The sequence below is a fragment of the Ceratotherium simum genome, unplaced genomic scaffold, assembly GCF_057802395.1.
Source record: "Ceratotherium simum simum isolate JZ-2026a unplaced genomic scaffold, ASM5780239v1 HiC_scaffold_43, whole genome shotgun sequence".
In the NCBI taxonomy this organism is placed as follows: Eukaryota; Metazoa; Chordata; class Mammalia; order Perissodactyla; family Rhinocerotidae; genus Ceratotherium; species Ceratotherium simum.
In genome coordinates this window covers 8,333,438-8,355,510 of record NW_028261259.1, presented here as the reverse complement: position 1 = coordinate 8,355,510, position 22,073 = coordinate 8,333,438, and the positions used below count along the sequence as shown (strand labels likewise).

The 22,073-nt window shown below is 42.3% G+C and overlaps 1 long non-coding RNA gene and 1 pseudogene across 5 annotated transcripts; both read left to right on the top strand.

Annotated features, from left to right (window-relative positions):
* The first annotated feature begins 54 nt into the window (after nucleotides 1–54).
* Nucleotides 55–8,862, top strand: LOC147911538 (vomeronasal type-2 receptor 116-like; annotated as a pseudogene).
* Nucleotides 8,863–17,985: 9,123 nt separating this feature from the next.
* On the top strand, nucleotides 17,986–20,175 carry LOC147911537 (uncharacterized). Of its 5 annotated transcripts, XR_015550856.1 has the most exons (4): nucleotides 17,986–18,535; nucleotides 19,455–19,576; nucleotides 19,678–19,744; nucleotides 20,037–20,175. It is a non-coding gene; the product is annotated as an uncharacterized LOC147911537 (long non-coding RNA). The 5 variants fall into 5 exon arrangements; XR_015550855.1 differs by lacking the exon at nucleotides 17,986–18,535 and having other exon boundaries at nucleotides 19,300–19,576; XR_015550857.1 differs by lacking the exon at nucleotides 17,986–18,535 and having other exon boundaries at nucleotides 19,300–19,576; nucleotides 20,028–20,175.
* Nucleotides 20,176–22,073: the final 1,898 nt, after the last annotated feature.

The following is a 22,073-nucleotide window of genomic DNA, read 5'->3' as shown; positions in this document are numbered from 1 at the left end:
TTTTGCCTCCTGAACCAAATAGCCATGTACTAATCTAATCTGAATGTGATCTGTTTTTCCATTCATTGTACTTTCTTTTGTGTACTTAACCAGTTACCTTCATGAGTGTGGAATTCACTAAGGACCTTCCACAGCTGGAGTCATGTTATTTTCTTTAGTTATAAATTCTAAGGCTTCAGGAGAGCCATCTGTTGCCACAGACGTTCGAGTCAATAGCAAATTCATTTGAATGAAGTTATTGTATTGCATTTGAAGGAAATCATTTTGAGTATTTTCCCTAAGGATCCCTATCCTTCTATGCAGGTTTCAGTACAAGATCTACCAGTATGTTCTGGCCTTGGTTTTGCCATTGAGGAAATCAACGGGAACCCTCGTATTTTGCCCAACATGTCTCTGGGATTTGATCTCTATAATGCCCTGCCCAGTGAACGGAGGTCATTGGAGAGTTCCCTGATTTGACTCTCGGGGTTGGGCAAGGACATCCCTAATTACAACTGCAGGAGAGAGAGCAAGTCTCTAGCGGTCCTTACAGGAACCACATGGGCAATTTCTGCCCAGATTGGAACACTGCTCTATCTGTACAAATTTCCACAGGTAAGACTGGGTGGGATGGGGAGAGATGAAACCATGTCTCCTTTGGTGTCACTCTCAGGTGCCTAAATAGGAGGAGAGGAGAAGACTGGGTTTGTGCATCTCTCAAAGGATATGATCTCAAAGGGCACGTGTACAGGATCTTGGTGGGGTATGACATTTCCTTTCTTTGGAGTAGAGAGAACACTGAGGGGGAAGGAGATAAAGCAGTTTCCTGGAAGTCTGCTGATCTTATTTTCTAGAAAGCTTTCAGGGAGTGGAAAATGATTAGAAAATGAAATGAGCTATTGTCCCCTTCTACCACCTCCAAGTGTTGTTGAACAGCCTTCAGGACTGAGAGTGTGGATTTTGCCAATCCTCATCCTCATATTGCTTCCAATTGTCTTTTCCTTTTAGCTTACATATGGTCCTTGTGATCTTATCCTGAATGATGAAGAGTAGCTTCCATCTCTCTATCAGATGGCCTCCAGGGACACATCTCTAGCCATTGGAATGGTCTCTTTGCTGTTTCATTTCAGTTGGACCTGGGTGGGGCTGGTCATCTCGGAAGACAAGAAAGGTGTTGAGTTTCTCTCAGACTTGAGAGGAGAGATGGACAAGAATGGAATCTGTGCAGCCTTTGTGGAAATGATCTCTGTCACTGAAAGGTCATATTCCTCAATGACCTGGCCATATGATTTACAAGTAGAGGAAACAGAAGGGAATGTGGTTATCATTTATGGTGATGCCGACTCTCTCGGAAGCTTGAGCTTTTCTACTTGGGAGTATTTAGTGATATGGAAAGTCTGGGTCACGACATCAGAGTGGGATTTTACCCACAGTGAGGGAGATTTCATCCTTGACTCATTCCATGGGACTCTCATTTTTTGACACCGCCCTAGTGATGTCTCTGGCTTTGAAAATTTTATCCAGACAGTTAACCCTACCAAATATCCAGGAGACATTTACCTCACTAGGTTGTGGTACCCCTTTATTCCTTGCACCGTTTCTGAGCCTGAATGTAAAACACTGGAGAATTGTTCACGCAATGCCTCCTTGGGATGGTTGCCTTGGCAGATTTTTGACACGACCATGACTGAATGGAGTTACAATGTGTGCAATGCTGTGTATGCTGTGGCCTGGAGCCTTCATGAGATGCTTCTTCAACGTGCAGAAATTCAGCCAATGGGAAGTGGGGAAGATCTGGTGTTTTCTCCCTGGCAGGTAAAGTCTCTTCCACTTAACAGCATGTACCCTTGTAAAAGTGACTTTCTTATGGGTTTCCACAGGTGTTCAAACCAAGAAGTTAGGATTCTTTCTCCATGAAAAGCAGAGGAGTTTCTGTACTTGTTTCACTCTCTAGGAGGTAAATCTTCCTGGGTAATAAGTCATCTACAAGAAGGTTCTAGTGGCAACGAGGAAGTGAGCTATGAGTCAAAATCAATGTTTTGTGTTACAAAGGATCCCAACATCCTGCTTGCCTAATGTTTCAATAGGGATTATCCAGCCTTCTCCCATGCAGCTCCTCAATGACAAGAAGAAGAGAACTTGTCCTTTACCTGACTATCTGGTGCTGAACATCATGGTGAATACTTTACATAAATGATCTCATTTAATTCTGCAACCACTTTAGGTATTGCTAACATCATTTTGCAGATTGATGGTCTGGGAAAATTCAGAGAGTGCATGAAGGTGGCTAGATTGGACTTTGTACTTGACATTTGTCTGAATCCTATCACCACTGGTCATCTTGATATTCTTGTCTTTAGGCATTTTCTCTTGAAACTACCTGATATTTTAGAAACATTATGATATTGTAGTTCTCCATATGATTTCATTTGCTTTACTTCATTGGATACTTGTAATAAAGTTACATTATGAAGCAAGGATTACAGACAATGAAAGACTGTCCCCAATTCAGGGTTTTTCTCTTTAACACTTGGGCCTAATTCACCGCAGGATGATGTGTCACTTCTAGCTGCACCCCTTTCTGAGGAACATAGAATTTAACAATCCTGCTGGTGACTCAGTGAATTTAGCTGAAGGAGGAAAATCAGATTAAGAGTACACCATTCTCAACTTTTGGAATTTTCAGAAGGTCTTAGACTTATGGTGAAAGTAGGAGAATATTCCCAACATGCTCCACGTGGTCAAGAATTGTCTTTATCTGAGGAGGTGATTGAGTGTGCCAAAGGAATTACTGAGATGGGTTGATTCCAATCACAATTACTTACACCACACATGAATAACGAAAATCTTGTTGGGGTTTTGTACCCCCTCAGAGCTTCATAAAAGGCCACATATGGGAATTTAACAATTCACTTCCAACTGAAGTAATTTTTTCTTTTACCAATAATCCAAGATCAAAGCAAGACCTTCACAGACAAAAAGATTGCAAGTTGCTGAATGTTCAGAAGGTGGTTAGTAATTTTTAGGAATAATTTAAAAAAATTAAGTTATGTACATGTTTTTTAGAGATAATGTTTTTGCACACTTAGTACACTACAGTATAGTGTAAACATAGCTTCTTTATGTACTAGGAAATCAAAAAATTCGTGTGACTCACTTTATTGCAATATTTGATTTGTTGCGGTGCTCTGGAAACAAACCCACAATACGTCTGAGGTGTACCAGTCTTTTATATCATACAATAAGCATGGCATCCAACCAATGAATTGGATTTAGATATTTCAAGTTTCAATTTGTTAAGGCCCAATACTCTAAAACACTCTAGTTACTTGAAAATTAGGTAAAAGTCACAGCTGTTACCAAGTGTTATCTGATTTTCTCCAGACTCCACACTCTGTATACAGTGAGAGTTGCAGTCCGGGATTCAGGAAGAGTCCTCAGGAGAGCAAGGCTGCCTGTTGTTTTGATTGCATTCCTTGCCCAGAGAATGAGATTTCCAATGAGATAGGTGAGGATATGCCTTGCAGCGACTTTCTCCACTACTATTTTATTTTTTTTTTTGAAGGGAAACATTTGTCCTGAGCTAACATCTGTTGCCAATCTTCCTCTTTTATTATTGTCCCCAAAACCCTAGTACATAGTTGTATATCCTAGTTGTAAATCATTCTAGTTCTTCTATGTGAGCCATCACCACAGCATGGCAATTCACAGAGAGATGGTGTGGTTCCATGACCAGGAAACCAACCGGAGCCACCAAAGTGGTGAGCACTGAACTTTCATCACTAGGCCATCAGGGCTGGCTCTCCACCACTCTTTTGTATGCACCGTTCTCCCAAAGAAACGGAAAAGCTCTGGATGAGGACTGCAGGGTCCAAATGTTTCCTTCCTCCATTTAGTAATTTAACTTTTATAGTCAAAAAAGCCAACTTTTTTATCATTTCCACCCAAAAAGATACACTCTCTACATTGAACTAGCTTGCTTGACTCATTTTAGCATCATTGCAGGCATTATCATCTCAAGGAAACCCTTTTTGACCACTCCACAGGAACCAAACATAAATCTATCTCATGGAATCTAACACATGGCATCATAAGTCCTTACTTTTCATCTTCTTTAAATCTACATTTAGATCACATTGAACAAATCCTTATTGTTCCAGAGTCTGGTGCTGTTCTTGGCACAGAGCAGGAGCTCAGAAAGGTTGTGTTTGATTTAAGGGGTAAGTCTTTACATGGTATGCAACGTGCTTAGGGTCCAGCTTCCTTCAATGAGTACATACATCTTTTCTCTGATGTCCTAGAGTTCGCAGGTGAGTAGGGGAGACAACATGCAGTGAAGTGAATTCAAGGTGGTGACATAGGGCTGCAATATAGGTACGCAGAGACCCATGGGATGCAATAAGTGATAGTATATATATTTGTGGGGAGGCAACTCTCATGGACTTCTTCATAGAGGCAGTAGCATTAGTATTATGTCAGACTAATGAAGGCGGATTAAATTCTTGGTGGAATTCTTAGAAATGGCAGAAACTGGGAAATTAGCCCTGCATTTAATATTCTAGGGAGCTGAGAAAAGGTTCAACATGACTATAACCCAGACAATGTGGGTTTGGGAGTTGGATCATGAAGTAGAAGAGGGACAGAAAACCAACACTGAAGATTTTTCATAACATAATTAACATCTTGGAATTACTCAGATTTATGATATTAAATGGTGCAATGCTGGAATCCCCTCAATGGTGGCATCATCTAATTTTATTTTTGTGATTTATATGAAGCTTAATTTCACAACATCTTTTGTATAATTTCAATTTTTTTCAAATGTACTGAGATTGATGATATAGTCTCGCATATCGTCAATTTGGATAAAGCTTCCACGTGCATATTTGTCATGTGGTAAGTTTTGGTATATGTTCCATACGCACATCTAAAGAACACTACGTCCACTAACTTCAATTCCTACGTGCTTGGTGATTAATAAATACACTTGTAAACAACCGATGATTAATGAGTAAACTATCATGGAAATTAGAATGTATTTCCAATTAAAAATACTATTCATCAAATCTTATGTGGTGGAGTTAAAACTATGCTTAGAGAGAAATGTATAATCCTAGATTATATATATTTATATATTATTTTGTATATTTAAATAAAGAAAAGTTGAATTTCTAAGTTGTAAGCATTCATCACAAGCTAGAAAAAGAGCAGAAAATTAAACACAAGGAAAATAGAAAACACAAAATGATAAATATTAGAGGAAGTGTTAACCAAATAAAAGACAAACATCAAAAAGATAAATAAAACTAAATTAGATTCTAATAAATGACAAATATACTCAATAAAATCCTAGTACTAGTGTTCAACAAAAGAGAAAATTTGCAACAAAAACATACCAAGGCTGAAAAGGAGTAATCTGTGCAGATCATATGGAAAATTTTTAACATGAAGAAAACATAAATAACATAATGTTGATACAATGAAAATTTAGAGGAAACTCACAAATTTCCAGCCAAATAAAAGTTACCAAACCGTCTCACGAAATATGAAAAATCTGAATATTTCCATACCTATTAGAGAAATTGAGACCATACTTTAAAACATTTCTACAAAATTTTATTGTAGGCTATTTATTTGGTGCAAAATTGATGAATCTGCCCAAATATTCAAGAAAAAAGTAATATACATCTACTCAAACTCTTCCAGAGAATAGGAAAAACAGAAAACTTTTTGACTCACTATGAGAGACTAGCTTAACATTGGTACCAAAATCTAACAAATTCATTGCAGGAAAGGAAATTACAGGCCACTCTCTTTCTTGGATTAAATTCATTTATCCTAAAAAAAAAAAAATCAAATCAAATCAATGTTCCAAATCTAGCTATATTCTATAAGAAGGACATATCTTGACCCAATTAGGTTCATGCAATGTAATTCAGTACACTAATCTCTGAAAAAAGACAAATAATAATCTCAATAACTGTAAGAAAAACTAGTAAAATTAAACACCTATTCATATGTTAAAACAAACAACAACAACAGAACAACCCTTACAAAATCAGGAACAGAAGGAAACTCTCTTACTCCCATACACAGTAGTCACAGAATGGAACTTTATGGTGCAGTGTTGAAAGCAAGGATAAGAGAAGAATGTTCAACATCACTGCCTCTATTAGACGTTACACTGGAGGTCCTGCCTGATACAATATTGGCAGGAAAAGAAATAAAAGGAATAATTTACTTCAAAGGAAGGAGTAAAATTGATGTTATCTTCAGATGATATTATGGTATAAATGTAAAATCCATGTAAATTAATGTATTAATTGAGCTTAGTGGTGGCTGAATACAAGGTTAATATAGAAAATTTTGCTTCCATCTACCCGGCATAAGGCTTCCAAAATTTAAATTTTAAAAAGTGACATTTACAACATCTTAAAGTATGAAGTACCTAGAAATAACTTTAATGAGACTTTCAAAAGATTTCTGTCCATAAATTTGTAGAACAGCATTTAGAAAAATAGAGGAAGACTGAAAGAAGTGGAGGGATAAACCAAGTTCGTGACTGAACAGACTCAAAAGTCAACAGATACCAAAACTGTCCAAATTAATCTACAGCTTCCACAAAATTGCAGCTAAAATGCTTACCCGTTCTGTGGAAATTACAATTGATACAATTCTAATGGAAATGATAAAGGAAAAACTTAACTAAGAAAATCTTGAAGAAAAGAATAGAGTGGGAGTACTTACTCTACCTGACATCAAGTATTATAACATCACAATAGAGGAGGTTCATCAAGAGGATAAACAAGAAAATCAACGGAACCAAATGGTAAGTTCAGATACAAGCTGCTCATATAGGGACTCCTGTATAGACGTCTGATTTACAAGGAAACACTGAGGAGGAGTGGGCAAATGAAAGCCTTTTCAATAAAGCATGTTGGGTAAATTGGCTGTCTTCATGGAGAAGACAATGACTCGCCAACCCGAACTCACACCATCCACAGAAATCATCAGGCAGATTGTAGTTCTAAACATGAAAAGTGAGAAAATTTAAAGGGCTGTAAAGAGGAAGGAGCAATGCCCCTGTAGAAGTAAAAACATGTATTTATACCTGCAGGGATGAGTGGGCACGGAACACTTTCAGAACCACAGGAAGATTTGGGAATCTTAAAAATCAGAGCAGAGGTAGTAGAGGTAGGCAAGACCAAGGTTAGACGGTCTTTTTGGTCTTCCTAAGAGTTTGTCGGATTTTTTAATGGAGGCTAAACATGATCCCACTTACCTGTAGAAGTATCATTTGTGATGCAGGACAAGGGCAGGGAACCAGAGTAAAAAGATCTTATGATAACATAGGAGAAAGTGACTAAAATCTTAACAGAAGTGGTGGAAGTGAAATCAAGATGAAATGATTTGGAGATCATTTTAGATGGTAGAAAGGGTCTCATTTTGAAACTCCTTGGGAGTGAGGTCTATGAATTTGTAATTTCTGTTTCCCTAGAATGTAGCATATTATCTGCCTCATGGAGGTTTTCCAATAACTGCTTGCTCATTGAATGAGTAAATCTAGGCCATAGCTTACAGGGGTATAGCTCAGAGAGACAGGGAGCACTTTTGGTTTTCTGCTGAGGAAAAAGTGCTTTCATGATTATGCAAGAAAAATACTGAGAAGCATAATAGCTTTGTTTACTTTGCCATAAAGAAGATGGGCACTATTAACTGGGAACGGTTCTCTGCAGAGTATTCTGTTATTTGGTGCATGGAGCAACAAAGGAAGACAGTTTTCTAAACTTACCAATGCCTTCTTTGTGGGCATGCAAATAAGAGAGAGTGACTGAACCTGGGCTGATTACACTTTGCATCTCTCCCCAGACATGGATCAGTGGGTGAATTGTCCAGATCATGAGTAGGCCAAAAGAGAGAAAGATCGCTGCCTCCAAAATGCTGTGATCTTTCTGGCTTATGAGGACCCCTTGGGGATGGCCCTGGCCTGCACAGCTCTGTGCTTCTCTGTCCTCACAGCTGTGGTCCTGGGGGTCTTTGTGAAGCACCAAGACACTCCCATAGTCAAGGCCAATGATCAGACTCTCAGCTACATCCTGCTCATCTCCCTCACTCTCTGATTCCTATGCTCCTTACTCTTCATTAGTTGTCCCAACACAGCCACCTGCCTTCTTCAACAAATCACATTTGGAGTCATTTTTACTGTGGCTGTTTCCAGTGTCTTGGCCAAAAATATGATTGTAGTTGTGGCCTTCAAGGTCACTGCACCAGGGAGAAGGATTAGGCAGTGGTTGTTGTCAGGGGTACCTAACTTCATCATTCCCATCTGCTCCTTTGTCAAGCTGAGTCTCTGTGGAATCTGGCTGGGAATCTCTTCTCCCTTCATTGACACAGATGCACACTCTGAACACGGCCGCATCTTCATCGTGTGCAACAAGGGCTCGGTCACTGCCTTCTACTGTGTCCTGGGACACCTGGGCTTCTTGGCCCTGGGCAGCTTCACTGTGGCTTTCCTGGCTGGAACCTGCCTGACACCTTTAATGAAGCCAAGTTCCTGACGTTCAGCATGCTGGTGTTCTGCAGTGTCTGGGTCACCTTCCTCCCCGTCTACCACAGCACCAACACCAAGGGCATGGTGGCCGTGGTGGTCTTCTCCATCTTGGCCTCAAGTGTGGGGCTATTAGGCTGCATTTTTGCTACCAAGTGCTACGTTATTTTCCTAAGGCCAGAGAGAAACACATCAAAAGTGTTAATGAATAAAACACATTCAGGGAGAAAATAATCGAAATGTATGCTATTTTCATAGGTCACAAGAACTCGCATACACCTGACAACAAAACTACCACATTTTTCCAGACCCACTTTAAGTATCAACTAAACTTACCTTACATCTCCAGTTAACTATTTGCTTTACGTTTCTTTTGGCTTTGTACAATCTTCCTCGGACATTCAAATGAACAAATACAAAAACATTCATACTAATTCTCCTCTAAAACTATGTGTGAGAGATTGCGAAAATGGCCACACATTAGTCCTCTCCCTCTATCTGTTTGGTCATAGCATCCCACGTTGACTCTGGGTAGACTTCGCCTTGTAACTTGCTTTGGCCAATGGGACATTAGCCAATGACATGAACAAAGGCTTGAAAAACACTTGCTCATTGTTGGTACTTGTCCTTCTCTGGCTGCCCTTGGGAAGCCTGAGGCCATCAATATGTGAATGAGTCTAGATAGACTGCACATCTCCATCACTCCAGGTGACTTCAAGTCAACAATCAGATATGTGAGTAAGGCCATCCTAGACTCTCCAATCCCAGCTGACCCACCAATTGGTCCAGATAAAAATAACTGCCCAGTTTGCCCACAGAATCTTGAGAAAAAATAAACTATTCTTATTTGAAGCCACCAAATTTTCAGATGGTTTTTTATACAGCAGAAGCTAACTGATACCTTATGCTACCATTTATATATGTCCTCTCATTATTTGTGTAATTATCACAGATTTCTATTTCTTTATCCAATATTGTAGACTGGAATATCCTTCTCTAGATTAAGTCTCTGAAAGAAAATCAGAGACCATATTACATTCCATTTTATTTTTTTCTCCTTCCTCTTTTCAACCAGACATCTTTAAGCATATATATTAAGAATATCTTCACTAATTTTAAGTTTATGGATAGTCTTCTATATTGTCATCCACCACTGTTATACACGGGGGATTTTTACTTTTAATTGTAGCCCTATAATCCATTTGGAATGATTTACTTGTGAATAATGTTAGTTGATGGTCCAGTGTTTTATGTTACAAATGGATATCATTTAGTCTATAAAACAAATACAGCATCATTTTAAAAGTTGATTTGAAGCATATGGAATCTGAATAATGTTTGGAAAACTGATATCTTTGAAACACTTTCAGTCACAAGTATAGCATATCTCTCCATTTAATCAGAGCTTTTACACGCTTTGTATCTCTTTATAATTTTCTTCATATAACTAATATGGAGTTCCAATTATTTTAACTACTTATCTTAAAGAATTTATTGCTCTTGTGAATGGAATGATTATTTACATGTTTAAATGAATTCTTGCTCATGTAACAGTATTTTTGATGTTTCATATAGGAATCTAGCTTCCTTTCACATTACTCCACTTATTTACCAGTTCTAAACTTTTAAGTTATGTCCCACTAAAATAATAGATTTTCTCTTCTTCTCTAGTATTATTTGCATCTTATTCTTTTGATTCTCATTTTTTCATGACTGTGCTCTCCAGTGCCACACTGAATCACACTAGTGTTTGCCAGGAGAATTTTCCTCTTCTTAAGTGTAGTGTAAACCTCAGATAATTTCCTTGTCAGGGCAGAGCAGGCATCGAAGAGAGAGAAAGTGAAAACGTGAAGGGGAATCATTGCTAGCTGGAAATCAACAGACTTGTTCCTCTTGGTTGTTTGGAGCTGGAGATGTTATGACAATGAGGCCAGCTGAGAATCAGAGGATCTCTCTCTAGTCCCAGGAATTAGTCTTGGTCAAATCTTTCAACCTTTTTTGACCTCATTTTCTTCACCTGTAACATGAAGAGTTGGACGAGTCTTTTTGAGTTCTGAAATCCAGTGACTCCAAGATACCCTTCACCCACATGCCCTTGACAAAGACCAGAGAGAATTGTTAGTTGTCTTCCTCTGCATCAAAATTATTATCCATATCACCACTTAAAGACATACCAAATGTCTACTTTTGCATGACACTGATAAAACAGGTTCCATACCAAATCACTGTTCATTGGGATAACAAATCTATAGTTAATTGTTTAGAGGTAAGTATAGAGATGGGCCCTGCTGGAACTAGCAATCAATGGGCCAAAAAGTCTTGCTTTATTTTACAGTGAGGCTGTGGAAACATTCCTTAATACACCAGAATTCTTTTGTACTTACATGTATGAAACAAATGGGAGCCTTGAATCCATGATTACGAGCTAATAAGGATATGATTTTTAAAATTTTGCTAATGATGCCATTTGCCTGGTATGGGGCTGTTCTCTGGTGAGTAAAGAGCGGGTGTATTCAAGGCCACTTTCATTCCTCTAATAAATATTTACTCAGCGCCTACCCTTGCTTCAAGATAGCAGTGATCTACCTTAAGAGCATTTGTATTCTAGTAGGGTGACTCAGACCATAAACAAAAAGAGAATCTTGAGGTGATCAATAAAGTTACATACACGTCAACCTTTTTTCATTCTGGACTATTTTTCACCCTTTCCCTTCTTTGGCTGTTTCCCAGAACTCTAAGCATGGACTTGAAAACACAGAAAGCATGGGTCCCAAGTTTCTTCTCACAACACCCCTATTTCAAAGACATAGTGTTTATCATCTGAGAGTATGTCTCTTTAAGAATAAGTTCCTATGAATCAACATTATTTCATCACTTTCTTGAGAGGACGGATGATATTATGAAAGAGAAACAAAATATCATGTAGGATTTATACTCGAAATGATCTTACCACTCTAATTGTGTTATTTAATGTGGTGTGATTTGGGGCAAGTCAGTTACTCCTTCAGAGACAGTGGTAATAATACACTGAAAAGTATTCTATAGAGATTAAATGAAACAAAGTATGAGAAACTGCTTTGTAAATTGCAAAGCAATATATTTCAGCTTACTTTTTCTAATAATATTTTCATTTATACAATCCTTTTTGACTCTACGCAACCTACCTAGACTGAGTTTTATCATTTATTCAACAATAAAATGGGTCAAAATGGTTGAATATTAGAAATTTCATATGGTTCAACTTAATTAATAGGCCATCACAATATTTAATTTGGTTATAATTACAGCTAAATTTTTCATGTTGCCTTACCATGTGCCAGGCACTCTAAGCATCTGACATGTATTCCCTCATTTAATCCTCACAACGATGCTATGGAGACAATACTATTAACCCTTATTGTATGGATGAGGAATATTAGAGGTTATATAATTGACCAAGGTCACACAGCTGGTACCCAGGCAGTCTACCTCCAAAATCTCTTTTAGGGATCCATTAGAGGTCATGGTGCTTACATTGTAAAAGGATTACCCTGATTCCTGGTTGGTGAATGGACCAGAGGGGACTAAGCAAGAAAACACATGGCTACTGAAATTATCTGGTCAAGCAATTCTGAATACAGGATTTCCTCCCTTTTTAAGGCTGAATAATATTCCATTGTATGGATGCCCCAGATTTTCTTCATCCTTTCACCCACGGATTCACAATTAGGTAGTTTCCATTTCGTGGCTATTGTGAATAATATTGCAGTGCATTTTGTCAAACGATTTCCTGGCACTTAGTGAGTTTGAAAACATTATTCTTATATACATTAGTTACTGTAATGAACTACCTTTCCAAATGTCTAAAGTTTAAATATTTGTCATTCTACAGAAATACCTTGCCTAATCATGATTTGTGTTGTTATCACTTCATGAATGATCTAAGAGTTTTTACAAAAATTTGCTATAATGCCTTTTTCGCATGTATTCAGGAACTTTGCATAATATGGGTATTCCCTGATACTTGATTTTTAGTGGAGTTTTCTAGTAAGCCTTTAGGATAGGAAGTATCTTCCTAGATGTGAGGCAGAGAGCAGAAAAATAATAAAGTGATTGCTATATTTAATTATATCAAAAGAAAACTATCGTTTTGTTAAATTGTTTTTACACATCCTTTGCTTATTTGTAAGAATGGCAAATATCATTTTATTAATGAAAAGAAAATTCAATAAACAATTTTAACATAAAACAAGATCTATTGAGAACTTATATGAAAATTTTAGCAATATGCTGTCACCAATTTCCTCATCTGCAAAATGGAGATAGATAATACCATCTTCCTTATGGGTTGCTGTGAAAATACTCAAGAGTAATATATGTAAAATGCTTATCACCGTGTCGGTGGGAAAGTGATGTCCTATTCATTTTTCCACCGGGATGGTGACAGCTTTTTTTATGCTTGAAGTCTGTAGTTTTCAAAATACGTTCTACAGTTGTAAAGTGAATCCTTTTTACAAATTCTTTGTAGAGTTAAATGATCACTTTGGAATACAAATTCAGGCTCCCCTGTGTGTGCGTGTGTGTGTGTCTATACGCACATCTCTCAAATAATACTTTAAGCCTTATAACGAAAAGCTACCTTCCCCACTCTTGACTCTGGTTCCAAAAACAACTTCTTTAATTTTCTGGTTTAAAATCTATATTTCTAAATTAGCTACTCATACAGCTTTTTCATTTTTCAGCTTTTGACTATTTATAGTTTCTTCCTTCTCTGAAAAATCCAGCATGAAGTGTTCTTACATATGTTAAAAACATAATTTCCCTTGCCCAATATAACTATTTAATGAATTAGGATAAATCAAAATTCAATGTCTACTGTTTTATGACATAAGTGTTTACCATTTTATAGCATATGACTCTTATCCAAAGATGTGCTACATCAGATATTATGAATACATTTTCTTTCTCACTTTTTCCTTTGACAGTTTAAATGGTAAAATTCTCTTGTTTCTTTGTTGTCTTCCTATGGATTCATCACTGGTTCATCTCCTTCCACCAGAAACTTAAATCTCTTCTCAGTAACTTCTGACGCATGAGACAATTCATGGGCTTCAGGTTTTGCTTGGGGACATCCCTCTTGGTCTTGAACATATATACAGGCCCACATATACACAGTATCTCTGGAAGGATAGAGGAGAAAAGGCTGTTTCTCTCTGTACAAAAGGACTGGGAGACAGTGGTAGAGTGAGAATATTTTACTGACTTTGTACCACTCTTTGAAGTTTTCCTATACGTGCATCTTCAACGTATTGGCCTCCCTCCTCCCAGATTTTTAAAATTAAAATAGCGTTATATCCTTATCTACTGGCTTGGGACAGCAAGTTGTAGAGAAATGTGAATATATGATCCAATTTTTAAACGAAATTAAGAACAACAAACACGCACAAAAATTTAGAATTCTAAATATGGGCACATCATTCTATTAGGCTGTGTAAACGTGGGGAAATGATTGAAGAACAGCTGTTCAACATCCAGCTACCTGTACAGTCTAGGGGTCCACGGAAAGCCCCGCCTCCAGTCCCGCCCATGGAGCTGATTTCCTCCCCCTGTGAAGTCTGCCTGACTTATTCCAGCCCATCCCCCGCCTCTTCCTGCCCCTGGAACTGGTCTCTGCCCACAACTCTCGGGCCTGGCTCAGCCCACAGCTTGGCCCACGCCCACAGCCTGGTCCTTGTTCATTGCCCCTCCCCTACCCTTGTTCCCGTCCACAGAACCTCCCCCCCGGGCCTGGTGTCACTCACACCCTTGTCCCCGCCCACAGTCCACCCTTAGAACTGGTTCCCGCACACAGCCCCGCCCCTAGATTTTGTCCCTGTCCCTGGTGCTCACCCAGCCCGCTTTCCGGCTTGGCACTCACTCTAGAAACTAGACACCTCCCCCGAGGCTGGGGTACCAGGCCCGACCCGCCCGCCGCCTCAACTCGCAGCCCTCAAACTTTCGTCCTCCTCAAATGCCCGCCCGAGACCGGAAGCGGAAGCGCTGGCGGGGCCTTGGATGGATGGGGCGTGTTTGCGCGGTGTGTCTGGTCTTCTGGGCTTGAACCGGATTCCCGTGGACGTTCGCCCTCAGGGGCGGAGCGCGGTGAGCGGCAGGGGGTCCCGGCTGGGTGGGGGTCCAGGGAGGGGCCTGGTCCATGGGCAGTCCCGTCAGGGCCCGGCGTCCCTCCGTCCCCACACCGCCACGTTTCCCCTGGGCTGTTTGCTCAGGGCGCCCGAGGCTGCTGTTCCTCCTGGCTTCGGGTGCTGCTGTCCTCTCCTCAGAGTCCCCGTCACCGTCCTCCTTTTGATTTTGTCCCCAGGGGGCTTTAGCTGCTTTTGGAGGCGGTGTTTGGGTTGTTACTAATGGGGGCGCTCCTGGCGTCTAGAGGGGGAGGCAGGAATGCTGCTCACCGTCCTCCAGGGCCCAGGGCGGCCCGACAGAGAATTATCCGGCCCCAAATGTCAGTTGTGCCAAGGTTGGGAAATCTGCTCCAGGGCCTGAAAATCTCCCGAGCCCTGAATGAAGTGTGGAAAATGTTGACAAGTCAGCGAGTCACTTACAGGGTCCCTAAATGACAAGCTTGTTTAAAGGGTCCAGAGTCACCAAAAAGTCTGTGTCCAGCCAAGTGAGTTGAGCGACTCAAGTGCACACAGCACGAAGCTGCTTTCTCCCATCTTGGGCAGCAGGTGGCTGGATGAGAATCGGGAAAATCCAGTCACAGCCAACAGTTACAATTAAATCAGTAAACACAAAAAAAGAAAAGTGAATGGGGTGGCCTTTACATCCAACACCCTATAAAAGGCCTCAAAAGCTTGTACGCGCCTTATTTTCCCCCCTCAGACACGAAAAGCATCCGTGGAGCTCAAGTTTGAGGTTAAACCAGGCTCAGGGTTCACCCGTCCTCGCTGATCCATGGATTTCTGTGTGACCAGGTGAGTACCCTGTGGACCTGGTACCAAGAGCTTCCGGCAGCCTCCGCTGTGCCGAAGACCTGCCAGTGGGCTTTCCTGGGCTCGGGTTGTCACCACATGGAGTCACTGAGAGTGAGGGTATCTTGAGAAAAATTATTGATGTTTGATGGATGGAAAGATGGTAAGCTGTGTGTGGTTCTGTGTGGTAAATATTTCAGTAAGTACAGTTACATGCAAATAAGAACACATGAAACAAATGTAAATAACTGCAAATGTGTATTATAGTAGAAAATATAGATTTACTTGCATAATACTCAAAAGTCAGAATTTATATATAATATAAATACAGAAATGTTTTGCGTGTGTATGTAGTATTAGAAGACATCCCATGAAATATTAGCAGGGATACTCAGCAACATTCCTACGACCCATTCAATTTGACTTCTAAAGTCCTATAAATCCTCCACAAAAATTTGAAATAAAGGAGCATTCAGATGCTTGGATGGATGATTGGAACTTTGTATTAATAACAAATTTAAAATTGAATTTGCCAGTAGGCAGATTTATTTTGAGCATTTTTTTCTTTATGACATTTCAAATCATTTGGAGGAATACTAAGCAACACTGTAGATTGAAGGGAAGGGCACTAGTCTCCAAAAAGACTGTCCTCTCCACCTTGACTTCTAAAGGGAATTAACTTTGTTTCTTGAATCTTTTCTGGAAGAACAGTCTGGTGATTCATGTTGCAGAGAATCTTGTTAAATGATTTTGTATTTAGTTGTTGGCCTCTACTAATTGTGTTTGTGTGTGTGTGTGCCTTTTTCATTCTAGCTTTCCTGTGACATTCTTGAGGGGAATATGTGCTTGTCATGCAATAGATAGTCTCTGAGTGTATAATTTATGGTGACCCACCATCCTCGTTTATTCAGAACGGATAGGTTTTCCAGGATACAGGATGTTTAGTGTTCAAACCAAGGCAGTCCTAGACAAACCAGGATGTTTCCTCATCTCATAAGCCAGGCCCTGGGCCACTTGCATGGGTTCCTGGAGAACCAGAGAGACCTTGTCCCACCTCCATGGAATTTATATTGTATTTGGGAATTTGGATTTTAGACAGTTAATGATGAGAGTGATGTGGGAGTTTGGCTCAAGGGGACTCAACCTGAGGGGGCAGGGAAGCCCTCTTGAGAAGGACTGATATTTAGCTTGAGAGCTAGAGTTGGGACTGGATTTAGCTGGTCTGAATGGTAGACTGGAGTGAGGGCGTGGGAGAGTGTTCAAGAGAGCGTTTCAGGCAGAGGGACCCGCATGAGGACACCCCTGAAGCAGAGAGCCTGTTGTGTCCATGAACTGAGAAGAGGGATGGATGAGCGGAGTCAACACAGGGGGAGAGGTGTGAGCCAGACCAGCGAGGGGGACAGGCTGCATCAGGTCAGGCGTGACTTGGGACTCTGTTCTAAGACCAGTGGGAACACTCTGGAGAGATGCGAACAGATGGCTGATGTGATTGGCGTTTGGCCTAAGCACTTTGGTTCAAATGGACCTGAGGGTTAAGATTGAATATTTAAGAGACAGGAGGTGTTGGGAAGAAGATTACGAGTGAGATGATTGTTCCCTAGGTCTGGGTGATGGTTGTGGAGTAGGAAAGAAATAGAAAGAAAAGACCTTGGAGTGTAGAACCGAGAGAATGTAACGGTACTTTCTTGCCTGCATGTGTCAGATGGCACAGGCCACTGACTTTTCTCCTCGCTGCTGTACGTGTAGACCTGCAGGCGCCCCCTCACCCAGGTCTGTGTGTTCACCCCACTTGGCCACTCACAGGCCCCCTTCCGCATCCTAAAGGAAGTCAGGCCTTACTTGTGAGGGGGTTGTCTCAGATGGGAGACATCGAGGAGAGCCCCTCCACACATCAGAGCAGCCCATTCAGCCTCTCCCTCAGCCTCCTCCCTTCCACTTTCCCACTTTCCACACCCAGAAGGACACCTGCTCAGTATTGCACAGCCCCATGTTCTTCCTCCACCAGGCTTGAGAAGGGTGGGGCAGCCAGCGGGGTGGACACCGTCTGCACCTTCCACTCTGAGCCCTGCAGGTCCCGGGCTGGACAGAGAGCGACTCTACTGGGAGCTGAGCCATGAGAACCTGGGCGTCACCCACCTGGTTTCCCTCACCCTGGACGGGGACAGCTTCTACGTCAGTGGTGAGGGGCTTGGCTACAGCCATGCTCCCTCTGCCAGTCAAAGTTCTTTGTTGCCTCCGTTGCTCTAAAGTGAGTTTTGATCCTCACGGTGTGACCGCTGTGTTCAGCCACCTTCCACCTCGTTGCCACCTCCCTGAACACCCCTCCCCTCTTCCCTTCTGCTTTTCCCTTCTGCTTTTCCCTCAAACGTCCCTACATCCTCCCTCACCCTTAATCCTTTGTGTTCACCCCAACCCTCGCTCAGCTCCTCTCGCCTTCTCTCCACAGGTTATACCTATGGAGCCGCAGCCCCGACTACCACCAGTGAGTATTCCTGGCCCTGATGTCCTGAGTCCCATCGCATTTGGGGTTGGGGAGCACTTGTTCTCCTTCACCCGCTGTCCTTGGTGAGGGAAGGACCTGGAAGGGTCCTAACTCATCCCTTCTCTCTCTCTTGGGTTCTGGTGGAGAGTCCCAGCCCAGGGTGAGAAAGCCTTAGACACAGACATGTTCTCCAGCACATTCTGATCCCACTTTTATTCTCCTGAAGCCCCGCCCTTGGTCCTCCTTTTCCAGGCATCCCATCCGTCTGTCCAGTTTTCTGCCCGTCCATCTCTCTTTCCTCTGTGTTCAGTCTCTCTTATTCACCCATCTCACTCTCTTGGGCTCCTCTCATCCACAGGCTTGCTCATCCCTCTACTCACACAGGACCCGTCCCCTCACTCTCATTTATGCTTCACCTGTGAATGGTGGTCCTGTGACAGCCACTGCTGGAGCCCGGGTGAGCCTGGAAGCTCCTCCTAATCTGTCCCTCCCTGCTGACAGCCCTCTCCACAGCTCCCTAGCCGGCCACCACATCCCTGCATACTTGATCGTCACCTGTGCCACCAGAAGCCACCACAGGTATCTGGGGGTGCCTTTTCCTTTGCAAGAGAAGCTCTCCAGCCCCTACCAGCCAGTTGTGATCCAGGAGCTTGGAAGCCAGGGTGTGAAATTCTGGTTTTAGGACAATCATGCTGATCACAAAGATTATACCAACGATTCAGTCTAAGGCCAGCCCTCAGAGAGCCCCTAGTCTTGTGAAATTAACACACCATTATAACACAATGTGGGAGGATTTGGGGAGTGGCACCTGGCATAATTTGGAGGGGAAGAGCTTGCTAGAGAAAGTTTCACCTGAATGGAGTCTTTAAGAATGAGTAGGACGGACCCTGGCAAATAGAGGATGAAGAGTTTTCCTGGCAGAGGGGAATCCATGAGCAAAGACTCCAGCCAGAAACAACATGCCGTATGGGGAGAATTGAAACGAATTTGGGTTGCATGAAGCATGAAGTTTAACTCGCAGTAGATGGATGAAATGAGACTGAAAGGTCAGCAGGAGCCAGATTGAGTAGAGCCTTGAGTGCCAGGTCAAGAAGGTTGAACTAAACACTGAAGGCCATAGGGAGCCATGGGTGGTACTAGAACAGTGGTGGCCCTAGTGAGGTATTCATTTCAGAAAGATTCTTCTAGTAGTCCATGTAGAACATCCTTTAGACAGAGCATCCAGTGTGCCTGATGTGGTGTTGCTCTGGGTGAAGGAAGTTAAGACTTGAGTTGGGACAGGGATGGAGTGTATGTGAGGACGAGTGTGCAAGGTGAATGGGTGTCACAGGGAGCGAGGAGGAGCTGAGCAGATATGCTGGTTCTGACTTGGGTGACCACACGGGTGGGTGGTGGTGCCACTGTGAGAGAAGACGACAGATGATAATGAATGCAGGACTCCGGTGTGGTCTCAGGCCAGCTCTCAGTGATGGCCATCGCTCTCCCTCTCGTCTTGCAGCTTTGGGGCACAACCTGAAGACCCTCACAGTCAATGTCACCATCTCCACCTTCTGGTATTCATCAGAGAGGAGCAACAGCTCAGCCACGTTCAACTCCACTGAGAGGGTCCTGCAGAGCCTGGTGAGACCCTGGTCCCAGCAGCTCCTGGTGGGTTAAATCCCACCCAGCCCCTCCCCCAACCCCTGTCCCTCTTGCTCATCCTCCTCCTCCTTCCTCCCCAGCTGGATCCTTGTTCAAGAAGAGCAGCCTGGGCCCCTTCTCCTTGAGTGGCAGACTGGTCTCCCTCAGGTAAGGCCCTCCCTTGAGCCCTTGCCCCTAATGACCACTTTTGTGACCACCCCTCTCTCAGTTTCCCCACTCACCTCCCATTTCCTCCTTCCTGTTCTGGCCCAAACCCCAGAGGTTTCAGGACCTCTCTCTAGATTCACCACGTCCCTCTCTCCCCAGGCCTGAGAAGGATGGGGCAGCCACCAGTGTGGACGTAGTCTGCACCCACCACCCTGACCCCGTGGGCCACCATGCCTCTGTGCTGGGAGCTGTAGAGTTTCCACCTGTCTGCTCTTCCTCTCAGTGGCTCCAGGCTCTGCACCCTGGAGTTTATGCATGCAGAGAGAGCACCAGCTACATTTCCACAGCATCTGCTGGAACCTCAGCAACCTGGAGCCCACATCCTCGGAGTACACCGCCCTGCAGAGAGACACCCAGGACAAGGTGGGGTCTCCCCTCTCTCGTCTCTCCTTGCCCTGAGAGCACTCTCATTCCTCTGCCTGACTTACATCTGTTACATTATTGTTTCAATCCTTCACTTTCCCTGCGTGTCTGGGTTCTCTCACTTTCCAGAGGTGATGTCCTAGCTGCCTTCCCCATTTCTCACATGGGTAAACTGAAGCTCAGAAAGGGGAGTATTGTGCCTAAGGTCACACAATGAGTTAGGGGCAGAGCCAGGATTTGAAGTCAGGTCTCCCTTGCCCCAAGGTCTGTGATCATTCACTGACTCCAGTGGTCCCCTGCGTCCACAGGAGACATCCATCTCACCCACTCTCCCTCCCATTTGTTCTAGGTTACCAAGCTCTACAGAGGCAGCAAGCTGTGAGACATATTCCACTCCTGCCTGGTCACCAACTTGATGTAGGTTGAGGAGATTGGAAGCATTGGTTGAGCTGATGGCTGATGGCTCTGAGCTCCCGTGACGTATCCTTGATCTGGAAGTCACTTACATGGTGCCCATTCTCCCCCACATCCCTGTCAGCTAATCCTACTGTCTCCATCCATAGGTTTTCGGGGGTTGAGAAAAGCATTAACATTTGAGGCCACCAACCTCCAGCATCCTCCTCCTCCTTCTCTTCTGGAGGCTTTCAACAAATATCAGCAGTCTAACTGTGCTCTCCAATAGTGAAGCCACTAACCACATGGGGCAATTTAAATTTTTTATAAACCTTTGGGATACGATTCACATATTGTGTGGGGGGGGTTGTATTTTTTAGGTTTTTGTATATACAATGTCTTCTCCTCTGCAAAACTAATAGTTTTACCTCTTCCCTTCCAATCTGGGTTTCTTTTATTCCTTTTTCTTGCCTAATTGCCCTCATTAGTACCTGTTATTAACATATGAGATGAAGGAAGACATCATTGTCTTGTCCCTGGTCTTAGGGGGAAATTTTCAGTCTTTCACATTGAATATGGTGTTAGCCTTGGGTTTTTCATCGATGCTATTTATAAGTTGAGAAAGTTTTTTTCTATTCCTAATTTGTTGAGTGTTTTCTTTTTTAGGCATGAAGGGCATTGTATTTTGTGAAATTCTTTTCTATATATGTGGTTGAAAATACGTAGTATTGGCCCTTATTCTATTAATATGGTGTATTACATAATCAAGTTTTCAGATATTAAGACAACTCTTCAACTAGAGGTGAGAGATTAAGATGTTCTCAAGTCTGTCCTGGGCCTGCCACATCCCTGAGCCTTTGTGGCCTTCTAGATGCTCACAAATACACTGCAGCTTTCAAAGCCCCCTGTGGACATCTCATTCCCCCAATTTTTCCTCTAAGGTTTTGGCTCACCTCTTACCTGCCTCAGCTGGAATCACTCCCTCAGGCCACTACAATAGAAAAACAATTAGCGCTGATTGTTTTTACCAAGTGCCTTGGGGACCTACATTCCACCCTGGGCAAGCTCTGAGTCAAGTAAGGACAAGCCCTGAACATGGGGCTTTTTCAGGGGGCTGCCAGGCAGGTCAGCTAGTGACAGTTCGATGGGGATGGTTCTTTTCAGAGCTCTAACCCCATTATGGCTGCTTGGCTGCTGGTTGTCTCAGCTACCATTGTTCTAAGACTAATAGTTTGCAAAGTTATGGAGGATATTGTGAGAGCAGGATGGGAATAGTGCCAGTTATAGTGCCACAAAATTTGCTACCTTTATCAAGATTCCACCGTGTGTCTTCACTAAACCCTCCTCAGATTCTTACAAGCCTTTGATTAATTTCTAGGCTTCTGAAAAGTTGATTTTGACCATTTTTACCAGTGTTCTCATTGTTTTTATGCATTTTCAAAAGTCCTTACTCCAAAGTTTCAAAAATGTTCTCCCTGTGGTTATTTACTTATATATTACATACTTGAAATTA